The sequence below is a fragment of the Phalaenopsis equestris genome, unplaced genomic scaffold, assembly GCF_001263595.1.
Source record: "Phalaenopsis equestris unplaced genomic scaffold, ASM126359v1 Scaffold000025, whole genome shotgun sequence".
Lineage (NCBI taxonomy): Eukaryota > Viridiplantae > Streptophyta > Magnoliopsida > Asparagales > Orchidaceae > Phalaenopsis > Phalaenopsis equestris.
The window spans coordinates 360,516-373,287 of NW_018164467.1; the positions used below are offsets into that span (position 1 = coordinate 360,516).

The 12,772-nt window shown below is 32.0% G+C and overlaps 1 pseudogene; it reads right to left on the reverse strand.

Annotated features, from left to right (window-relative positions):
- Positions 1–5,700: 5,700 nt before the first annotated feature.
- LOC110018566 overlaps positions 5,701–12,772 on the reverse strand; it is a 37,490-nt pseudogene continuing 30,418 nt past the window's right edge.

Genomic DNA, 12,772 nt, shown 5'->3' on the forward strand with positions numbered 1-12,772 from the left:
TTGGTGAAGATTCCTAATATATATATATCTGGACACACACACATATCAAACACATAATACTTCATACATTTAATTTACATAATAATTTCTCATGTTTGCCACACCTTCGGAGGTGGAGCTATATGGGCTTGAAATGAGCCATTAGCCATTGTTTCTTCTTTTAGAATTTTAGGAGGACGTAAGAATTTAAAGGGAATTTGAGATATGATACTTCATAGATTTCCTCAATTAGATTAAAGAATTAATTAGTTATTTTATTTATAGGATTAAGGCACTCATGGGATAGATTAAACTCAAATGATTACTTAATTATACCTCAAACATGTGCAATGTGGAGAAAATTATTAATTAAGGATGAAAAATTATACATATATTGGGCATCATATAAATGTTAACATTATTCAAAATGGGATGGATGGATGGATGGATAATCAAGTTGATCAGCATATCATTTCATCATAACAATTTAACCAAGATGGACCCAATTGACCAATGATAGAAGGCACAAATCATATCATCTATAAAGATTAGTTGATGGTATGAATTATTTTCTATCATATGGCTCAAATAAATAGAGTAAAAATGTAAGAAAATAGATTTATACTGTTAATTTAAGGTCAAATAATTATTTAGATTAAGAAAAATCAAATGTCTAATACAATTGACCATATATAATTTATAGTAAGTATAGATTTTCAAGGTTGACAAACAACAATAACAACAACAACAACAAAGCCTTAATGTCACTAAATGGGGTCGGCTGCATGAATCTTTTTTCTCCATTACGTCCTTTTAGTGTCATATTTTCATTTAGTTATAATAAATTAAGATCATTTTTTATACAATATTTTTTATACAATAAGCCCAATTACAATAAGCCCAATTCTTCCTAGGTCTGCCTTTGCCTTTCTTAACATAAGTCAAATCTAAAACATCAACTCTCCTAATTGGATCATCAGATGATCGAGGTTTAATGTGATCAAACCATCTAAGACAAATTTCTCTAATTTTATTCGCCACAAGAGCCACACCAACCCTATCACGGATATATTCATTTCGAATTTTGTCTCTAAGTGTAAAACCACTCATCCAGCTAATCATTCTCATCTCGGCAACACTTAACTTAGTATTATGCTTCTTTTTAAAGGCCAACCTTCAACACCATAAAGCATTGCAGGTTTACCACCGTCTTATAAAATTTTCCTTTCAATCTCAGCTGTACTTTTCTATCACGCAAAAGGCTCGAAGCATTCTTCCACTTCAACCAACCAACTTGAATTCTACTATTAACATTCCCATCTATATCATCATCGCTTTGAACAATATACGCGAGATATCTAAATCGTTCACACCTTTTAATAATTTAATCACCCAAAGTTACACTTCTGTCACTAGAGCCACTACAACTAAAATTACATTCCATGTATTCAGTTTTAGTTCTACTCAAATGAAGGCCTTTAGACTCCAATGTAGACCTCCATGGTTCTAGTTTTTCCTGGGCTTTTTCTCTTGACTTATCCACGAGAAGGATATCATCAGCAAAAAACATACACCAAGGTACATCCTCCTGTAAATGTCCAGTAAGACCATCCATAACTAAAGAGAAAAAGATATGGGCTTAAAGTCGATCCCTGATGTAATCCAATAGAAATGTCAATCCTCCCGGTCAATCCTCCCTCAGTTTGAACACAAGTAACAACTCTAGTATACATATCTTTAATGACTTGAATATAAGTCACATCAACACCTTTCTTCTCAAGAAATTTCGAAAGGATATCTTTTGGAACTTTATCGTAAGCTTTTTCTAAATCAATAAAAATCAAATGTAGATTCTTCTTATTATCTCTGAACATCTTCATCAAACTTCTTAATAAATGTATAGCTTTCATAGTAGACCTGCCTTGCATAAATCCAAATTGATTATGAGAAATCTTTGTAATACATCTTAACCTATGTTCAATTACCCTCTCCCAAAATTTTAAAGTACGATACATCAACTTAATTCCTCTATAATTTGCACACTCTTGTGCATTCCCTTTATTCTTAAAAATGGGGACCAAAATACTCTTCCTTCCCTTCTCAGGCATCTTTTCAGTTTTTAAAATAATATTAAAGAGTTTAGTAAGTCAAGAAACTCTCAAATCTCCTAAACATTTCCATACTTCAATCGGAATATCATCAGGTCCTATAGACTTTCCACCCTTGGATTTCTTTAAAGCCTCAATCGAGGTTGACAAATATATATATTAAAGTCCTATATAGCTTAACTAAGCCATCGATATATATATACTAAAGTTATATATATATATATATATATGACCTTTGAAAGTAGCTAGGAAGATCTTGCAGAGGAGCTCATAAGAGACATATTGCATATCTTTGATCACCTTATATATAACCATCAACATGCTTATAAGAATAAGAAGAGTTATTATATAAATTAATTATTGGTTTTTTATACTCTATTAATAATTGGTGAAGATTCCTAAAATTTCCAATGGGGCTTAGTTTGAAGCCTATCCACCATTAACATTTCTTTGACTATTTGAAATCAAAGATGATCTCAAAGACATTCAAACAGGCATTATCATTGCATGATAAAAGTTGAATTACTATGATTTTTTTAGGTCATACAATTTTGACGAGTTATGTTAAATATGTCAGGAAATTTATTATGAAGAGGTAAAGATGAGAACTTGGCCTAATAAGGAAAACAAATTAGACATTTATTAACTAATGATTATTGATATTTAGGAGTCTATGAAGGAAAAAATACTTTAATAAGGTTATTATTTAGTATATCCACATGATTGGGTTCTCACAATATATGGATAGCCATATCCTTGAATTCTTTCATAAATTAGAGATTAGTTTCTAAGGACATATTAGAAGTATTTACAATAATAGGCTTTCTCTTATCATTGAGAAAACCATAAGTTTTGCTAAAACATCCCTTATCTAAGTAATGATTCTTGGAAATTGATAAGAGATGGAAGAAGACACCCTAAATTTTATGAGTATTGCATTTATTTTACTATTATAAATGTCACTATTGATATTAAGACATTTAACAAAAGGTTCCTAAAACTATTGTAATATTATTACTTAATAAAACTTGAAGAAGATTAAGTGTCCTCTTTGATGGTGTTAAATACTTTAGGAAGAAGTGATGTCAGTGGCAATATAATCTCTACAAGACAATTTACATTTAAGGAAAAAAGAGGATCAAATGACATATAGTAGATAAAAAATTAGAGATGGTAAACAACAGATGAACTGAGTGACTTGGTTCCAGTTGGCAATTAGAGTTAGTTATGAATATTATGAACAAAAACCAGGTAACTCAGAGTTTATGAGCCTAAAAATTGTCAAGAAAGTCTCCCTCTTAGAGGGAAAGTTAGTTAAGCCACTTGAAGTTGATTGTCAATTAATTAGAGATAGTCAAGTGGTCCCTCTCCTAGGAGAAAAGGGACTAGACTACTTAAATGAGTGGACTTAAGATGGATCGCCAATGAAAATTTGTTGGCATGTTGGATAATAATCAGAGATTTAGAATTCTATATTAGCTAGAGATTCCATTTATAGCTTGGATGTCTATGATATGCAAAAGTAGTGCCCCATTATAAATTTTGGGAAGGGCGTTCAACTATTTATATTGAGATATTCCATGCATATTTTGTAATATGATCTATATTATATTATCCTCAATTGAAAAGATGATTGCAATCATGTCCTTGGGCTAGTCCAATGGAACCACCTATGCAAGGATGTCATTGACAACATGGTTTGAAATTCACCATCATTGGTGATGTAATCATTAATGAAAGCAATTTATTATTTTGAAACACTTAATGCCTCAAATCTAACTAAGTTGATGGGAAAAAAAAAGAAAATTAATTTAGTCACAATACCTCAAAATATTTGTGATTCAAAATTACGGCCTCAAAATTGGTTCTCATTTTACATGAGAATGTTCAACTCTTCGAAAACAAATAAATGCTACAAATGACTTACAAATTGTAAGTATATAGAGGTCATAAAAATTATGCAATATTTAAACCTAATTATTTGAAAGTCAAGTTCTAAAGTGTCAATGGAATCATTCTTGTGACCTTATCTTAACTTCCCCAATTGTATGAAAATATGATATTGTATACCTAAAAATATGTTGTTAAGTAACATGAAAGACCAAATATTAAATGAGCCTTATGGGCTTGGTGGATCAAGCCAATAGTTGTGCACGTAGTAGCCCGACACAGACCAGATCAATAGTAATCATTAGTCGTACATTTGGAAGTTAAAATTTGCATAGCTCGCAACTGTCCAAAAGGATTATGTAAGTACCTCTAAAGTACATTAACATTTCAGTGAGTTTTCTAGAACGAAACCCTTGGTCAATCTTCAAGTGAGCTCTTCCAGCCAAACTAGCCTACATAAATTGAGTTCATATTCCATATTCGTAAGAGTTGTTTGAACCTGCTTACCAAACTCATTGATAACTACATGGGCATACCATAGGCGGATAGCTCCCTAAGGCAGAAGAAAGAGAATTTCATTTGTCAGCATATAACTTGTCATTTAATAACAGTATAACAATCCATACCACCAATCTTGTCGAAGAGTTAGCTCAAGCTCCATACTATATAGCCTATAACCTAGTTTGAGGCTTATTTTCTAGGCCCATGCGGATGTACATATGCTCTTGAGTATATAAGGGAAAAAAAAGGAAGAAGGGTGATCTCCCTCAATTTTGGACCTTAAAAAAACTCTGTAAAAATCCATCAACTCTTTCTCACTCATTCTTTAAGATTGTTTTTGGACTTTATGAGTTCATGAACTATCCAGGATCTTGTGACCCAAAAAGATTCAATACACACACAAACACATTCCATTCATTTTAACTTTACATTATAACACTATCACACGTCCGTATTGATCCCTCTTGACTTCATACATTCTTATGAGCATTTTATTTTAATTATGTCATAATTGAGTAACATTTGATTTGATACACATATGGAGTCAAGATCCATGCTTCAACAATAAGTTTATTGAAAAATATAATAAATAAACATCAAGTCAATTCTTAAATTTTCAAATTAAAACATTTAAAATAAAATTTATACTTTTGAAAGATCACATGAAATTTTTTATGATGTATCAAATTCGAATGTATTTTGACCACCTCACCAGAATAGGGATATATTTGGTATTTAATTTTAATACATTTAGTTGTTTTTAAAAATTAAAATTAAATATTTTGAGTAGTTTTAAAAATAAGTTAATTTATTTTTTAAAATAAAAAAAAATAGTAAAACCCATATTAAAAAAATATATTTTTAAAATAAAAAAAATAAAACATAATCCCAACCAAACCCTAAAACTGAAAAAGACGGCCACCCGTTTTTTTAGTGCTTTTCTGCTTGCCGACAGTCCTAATTAATGATTGCTGCTGGATTTTCTGCTTGTTTATTGTCTTATAAGATCATTAGATACTAAAGCATTTAATGTTAAAAGTAAATCCAGAGCTCCACCTTTAATTTATTATTTTTAATTATTATAACGAAAATCAATATGCTAGTTTGATAAATATTTCCAAGAATTAGAATTTAAATAAAAATATAAATTTAAATCACTTACAATCTTAGTATCTTACTTCCATTCACAATTCTTATACTATCATTACATAATTTCATACTTTGATCCATCATAAGTTTAATACAGTTTTAGGGCAAATAATCTAGAAGATTGCAAACCATGAAAATAGAAAGAAAAAAAAAAGAAAACATAACAGTAAAAAAAGGAGGGCTTTGTTAATGGAAGCTTAAGGGTCTCTTTGGGGGAGCTGAAAATTATCGATAATTTGCTGATAAATAGCTGATCCAGATAAGTCATTGATCAGCAGTTAATCTGAATAAGATGATTGACTAATTGATTTGTGCGTTTAGAAAACAGCTGATTTGCAGTTGTTTTTGAATAAATGACTAGTATGTCCCAGTGTAATAATATTGTTTACGACAAAACTGACATAGCTATAAATCAAATACTTTAGAAGCAAGTAATTACTTCTTAACAATACAAAAATAGGTGCAAATAACACCACGTAACTCACCAATAACACCAAAAAACCTAGCTAATAATAATTGAATACTATCAGAAAACAACTCGGATAACACTGCTCGAGCAAAAGGCATGAATAACACCGCGTAGCTCACAAATAACACCAAAAAATTTAGTTAATAACACCACAATAACACATGAATAACACTGAATAACACAAAAATAATACCTAAATACTACCACAAAACAACTCCAATAACATCGGCTAGAGTAAAAGGCGCGAATACCACCTCATAACTTACCAATATCACCAAAAAAAACCTAACTAATAACACCGCAATAATACCTAAATACTACCGCAAAACAACTCGAATCGCCGTCACTGGCAAAATGCGCGAATAACACCACGGGATCTCACCAATAACACCAAAATAACCCAGCTAATAACACCATCGGATGGCACGGGAGGGCAAAGCCGTAAACAATTTTCTGCAAACGTGGAACGCGGAATCGAACCCCCGGGCGGCGTGTAATACAAAAGCAAAACCAAATTATCCCGCAATGCAGCAAAGACAGAAAACAAACACCCATATCGGCGTTTTGAAAAAGCCCTACAGTTGTTCCGCTGCGCCAAACAGGCCATAAGTGACTAAATTTCTCATCCAACTATAAATTCTCATCAAAACATAAAGCAAAAAAGGGCAGCTGAGTTTTAGCTGAGCGGAGATCTGAAGCACGATCACATTTTTGCTATATTTCACTAATAAAAAGTTGTCAATCAAATGTACAGGTATTGCTTCAGATGTGCAAAACCCTCCGCACCAAACCACCCCACAATAACAAAAATATATACATATATATATGACATGTGAAGCATAATATTAAGCTAAGAATCCAAGGCAAGGTCAGCCCATGCTAAAGGAGAATACTTGAGAATGGCAGCTGTGGAAATATCAATTCCATTTTCGAGAACAGCGGCTATAATTTGCATGGATGGCCTTCTTGAGGGATCAGGATCAATGCAGAGACTAACCACACTGCATATTACAGCAAGGTCATCCACTCTGACGTCTTTTAATTCAGGATCTACCAGCTTACCTATCTCCTCTGGATTCTGAAGGTACTCCGAAGCCTGCATCAAATCAAATAGAACGACACTTTATTGTAATAACTGAATGTGCTGAAACTTAAAATTTTAATTAGAAAAGGTAAATCAAATGCTTGTTATGTGCATGAAATCAGGGCAGTAGAGTGAGAATTGATCTTGATTGCTTTACCCCATGAGCTGCGTGACTTCCACTACAACAACAACAACAACAATGATAAAGCCTTAATCCCACTTCGTGGGGTTGGCCACATGAATCATTTTTCTCCATTGCGTCCGATTTAGTGTCATATATTCATTTAATTCTAATAAATTAAGATCATTTTTTATATAATGAGTTGCATGACTCCACTAAATGTAAAAAATATATAAAAGAGTATTATATATCCAATTGGAGGGCTTTTAATAGAAGATACCTCGTGCAAGAACAAAAGGGAAATGCCAAATGCACGGAGATAGATACTTGTCATACAATTGATGTGACGAATAATGATGTAAAGAAAAGAAAGAACTCATAATTTTTACGTGGAAAATTCAATATGGGAAAAATCACAGACATAGGAAAGGAATTTACTATGTTAAATAAAAAATTACAAGTAAAGAGTGTCAGCTAACAAAAAACCAAACAAAAAAGAGGTTATATCTTATGCAAAATCAAATGTGGTATTTATAGACTTCTTGCGAGTCCTTTTTCAAGGAAAATACTTAAATGTGAACCAATAAAGCAAGAGCACATGAATTGCAATCTATGGACTATTATAAGATTAATCAAATTTAGAGTTTCTTTCCAAATTTGAAATCTACGTGCTTATAATTTTCTTATGAGAAAAGCAAGATCCACAGAATTCAGGTTACAAATTTGCCAACACTCACGTTCATGAGTTGTGGATGTGTGATAATGTATGGTTTGAGTGTAAATCTTGCAAATATGACTAAGGCGCGAGTTTTTGAGGGGAATGGTATGGCACAGGTCTTGAGTGCACATTCGATATAAATCTCACGGTAGATAGCTGCAATTTAGGCTTTGCAGACAATTGAGGTGCAGTTAAAGTTGAGGTGCACATCTTGATGTGACTATGACTGCAGCAAGAGTGAAGAATGTAGAGCAGGTCTTAACACAGTGAAGATGACAGCTTAACCAAAGGTTTCAAAACAGATCTAATGGCAATGGCCCAGGTCTTGTGGGACAGTTTTTTTTTTGCAAGCAATGGCACAATGCAAGTCTTGTTACAATGCTCTTCTTGAGGACGCAAATGCTCCTATGATTTTTCTGAAGATTCAGGCGAATTTCTAGGTTTAAAAATTATAGCTAAATTAGAGAATGCGGGGGTAATTTGAAATTTGACAAAGGCCCCTCAAATCCCCTTTCGTTAGTTTCGGCAATGAATGGTGCATGTTGCATCCTCTCTTGATTAAACTGAAATTAAACGATGCTACCCTCGGGCTTACTCTGCTGAATCATGCCAGACCCAGCCAGTCGGCATCCAAATATCCCAAAATAAATAATCTCAATTCCGTGAGCATGTCATTTGAGAGAACAAAGTTTAAAAATCATACTAGCAACAATAAATTTTAAGAGATGTTTTTTTTTAACTTAGTCACAATTATATCATGAAATGATATTAGCAAGAATAATTTTGAGAGATGTTTTTTTAACTTAGCCAATATGATTTAAAAATCATGTTAGCAAGAATTATTTTGAGAGATGTTTTTCTTGTACTTTGCCACAATTATCTCATGAATTGATGGCCTATTGATGGCCTATAAAGGCCACAACGAGTCTAGGAAGTTCAAAACTTATAGAAACATGTTACAAAATTGATTGCTATAAAATAGATGGAAGGAGCAATGGAATAAACAAAAGAAAGAGCACAAAAAATTATGTGAAAACCCCGCATCAGGAAAAATCACAGGCAAAAGAAAAGAATTAACTATATCGATAAAAAAAATTAGAAGTGCTCACTATCGGCTCACATAAAACTGAACTAAAGAAAATGTGCTATTCTGTGTACAAAGAAAAGAGATATAGAACTCTACAAGACCTCTTATAAGAAAAATATTTAAGAATGATCAATAAAACAAGAGCACAAAGATTGCAATCATAAAACTATTATAATATCAATTAAACTGTAGATGCCTTCAATCTGTGATTGTTATAATTTTTGACTAAGATGATCAAGACCCACAAAATTTCAGTCACAAATTTAAAGATCACTATATTGACACAAATTCTCAAAAAAAAATCTCTTTCACAGAACATTCTTCTCCTATTTCAAAAAGAATCTCTAAGAACCAATAATGAATACCAAGCAATTCTAAGTAATGCTCAAATTTTATAATTAGCAATGTCCTGGTCATCATATTGACAGGGTTATCGTGGGTAAAATCGGCTCACAATAATATCACAATTAATAATAATTTCACGAATGAAATGTGCTTAGTTCTCTCATGAAATATGTAACCTTTAGTGAGACAAATATCATTATGATTATCACACATCACTAAACTCTCTAAACAAATCTTCTAACCAAAAAACTTTACAAAATAATTGTCATTTATTAAGCTTTAGTTATAGATAATATCATCATTGTCTGTAAAATAGCCTTACAACTAATTGTACAACCACAAATGAGAAGCACATATCCTATAAGTGATCTCCTCATATCAAGATCTCCAATATAATCCTCATAAAGTGCAAACTAATATCCTTTATTCCACACAAATACTTGAGGATTCAATGAACTTCTTTCCAATGCTTCGTACTTAATTTACTCATGTACCTTCTAATCGCATTGACTAGATAGGTTAAAACTAGACGAGAACATATGCAACATACATGATGGATCTTACTATATTGGAAAATGAAATTCATGCGTATACTTAATCTCATCATCTAACTATGAACAAAAAGATGATAAAAGTCTAAAACCCACAACTAATGGAGTACTAACAGGTTTGATATTCTGCATATTGAAGTTTTGCAGTACTTTAAATGTTTACCCCTTTTAACTCAAAATTAATTTACCTGTTGTTCTATCTCTATAAATCTCCATGTTGAGAATCTTCTTGTAGCTCTCAAATCTTTAATGTCAAACTCACTATTCAATTAAGCCTTCAGCTTATTGATTTCTCCTCTTATTCGTGATAACTATAAATATGTTATCAATGTTTAAAAGCAAGTAGACAGAGAATCCATCATCAATTCCTGTTAACGTAGACACAACTACCGTAACTATTCATCTTAAACTCATGAGCGATCATAAATGAGTCGATTCTTATAACACTGCCTGTGAGATTGCTTCAAATCATAAATAGAATTATTCAACAAACAAATATAGTCTTTTTTTTTTTTCTTGTGAACACGAATCCCTTGAGTTGCTACATATACATGCCCTCCTCAAACTTTACATATAAAAATGCAATCTTTATATCTAATTTTTCAAGCTCAAGATCATGTTTAATCATAGTACCAAGTAAATCTCGAAGTAATTTATGTTTAACCACTTAAAACAATACAACTTTGTAAAGTCTATATCAAGAATTTGACTGAATTCCTTTGCAACTATTCTAGCTCTGTATTTAGTATCTTTAACTCCTGGTGCACATCATTTCTTCTTAAACACCTATTTTCAGGAACAACCTGCTTCTCTTGGGACAGCTTGACTAAATCTTGAGTACTATTCTTATGTAAGTATTTCATCTCCTATTACATATCAATCATCCATTTACCTGAGTAAATTAAATAAGCTGCCTCCCTATAACTAAAAAGGTTCTTCATCACATTCATATCACATTCATTTTTTTTTTTTTTGATACACTTAAAGCACAAGCCACCAAGTCATCCTCACAATCCTTCTATGATTGCTTAATTTCTCTTCTTGTTTTATTTTTGGCAATAAAGTATTATGGTGATTCTATCATGGTCATGGGGAAGCAACATCATCATGACTATCTGAACTTGACTAGAAACTTGTATTTGTCTTGATCTAAGCTTTCATCTCTTTACTAGACCTCCCCTCCTACTCCACATTATCAGATCTGATAGTAGGTGTTGCATGTAACATGATAGACTCATCAATTATAACATCTCTACTAATGATCATTTTTTTGTATTTGGACTCCATAAATTGTAGCTATTAACTCCATTTTTATAACCAAGAAACACAAATTATAGATATAGACACTAATTTATCATTAACATAAACTAATATAAGTCAACCAAAAATCCTTAAATTAGAGTAATCAGTAGAGTTACTTGACTAAGTTTACAACGAAATCTTCTTGCCAATCATAATTAAAGAAGACCTATTTACAAAATAACAAGCTATAGAAGCAGCTTTGGCCTAAAATAACTTAGGTAACCAATACCAGAGACCATGCAACAAACTTTCTCCACTGTAATTCTATTGATTCATTCTCAACACCATTTTGCTGAGATATGTCAAAATCTAAAGCCTCTTAAAATTCTTTTTGATTTGTAAATGAATTAAATTCTCCTGAATAAAATTCCAAGCCATTATCGTTATTTAATATGTTTCTCGAATCTGATGCTCAATCTTAATCCTTTATTCTTTAAAAGTAGTAAATATATTATTCTTCTGTTTCAAAAAGAAAACTTGAGAATTTACAACATATATCTGACACTACCCTTTGTGCATGATTCAGTCTTAATATAATTAGTCTAGCATCCCCTCAGTACTATGAATGTTTCTGTTAAAATTAACTCTCCTTAAGGTTATTAGCAAAAAAATTTACTTGATAAACAAAGTCTATCTTAGTGTTCTTAACATTAATGTGTGAAAAAAATTATTGTAATTTTCCTTTCAGTCCTTGTTGGTTTGAGAGCTTTTCAAAGTCATAGATCAAATTCTCATATGGATATCTAAACTTTAATTCACTCCATTGCATGATTTAATGATTTTTCTAACCTTTTGGGCGAGAGGTGTGTGCCTTGTTGATGAAATCTTGTTGATCATGCAAATGGCATGTGCTAAGGAAGTAATGTTGGTGACATGAGCAACTAAAGGGAAAACATCAGTTATTTGAAAGGAACAAGTAATATGGTTGGCCTAAGGAATTTGCATAAAAAAGGGTGCAAACACCATGACCTCCTATGGAAAAAATATTGTTGTTGCATAAATAAGTGCAACATACATGGCTGATTTTGGAGCGAGAAATGAAGCTACATCAAGAGATTTCGGCATCACAACTAAAAAACAAGTTAAATATAAATGTCACAGTCAGGCTAGAGGCTTGAAATTTTTCAAGATGGGAACAGACGTTGGATAGTGAAAATCAAACTTTTATATTGTCATTTTCCACAACTAACATATAATCATCCAAAAATAAATAAAAGAGTGACGTGTATAAATATGTGGTATTAATTGTGTTAATCTCTGTTATTATTCTCAAAGATTTGTTCCTTTTTATGCTTTGTGGGTATATTTATTTGTGCAGGTAACAAGGTTTTGTTTGGGCATACAAACAGAGAGCTTGGCGCATAGACGCCGAGCTATTGTCGTATAAGCATCGATATAGCATTGGCGTCTCAAGTTTTCCCTTCCAGAGTTGTATGCAAGATGGGTCCAAGCGATGCTCCAATTGTAT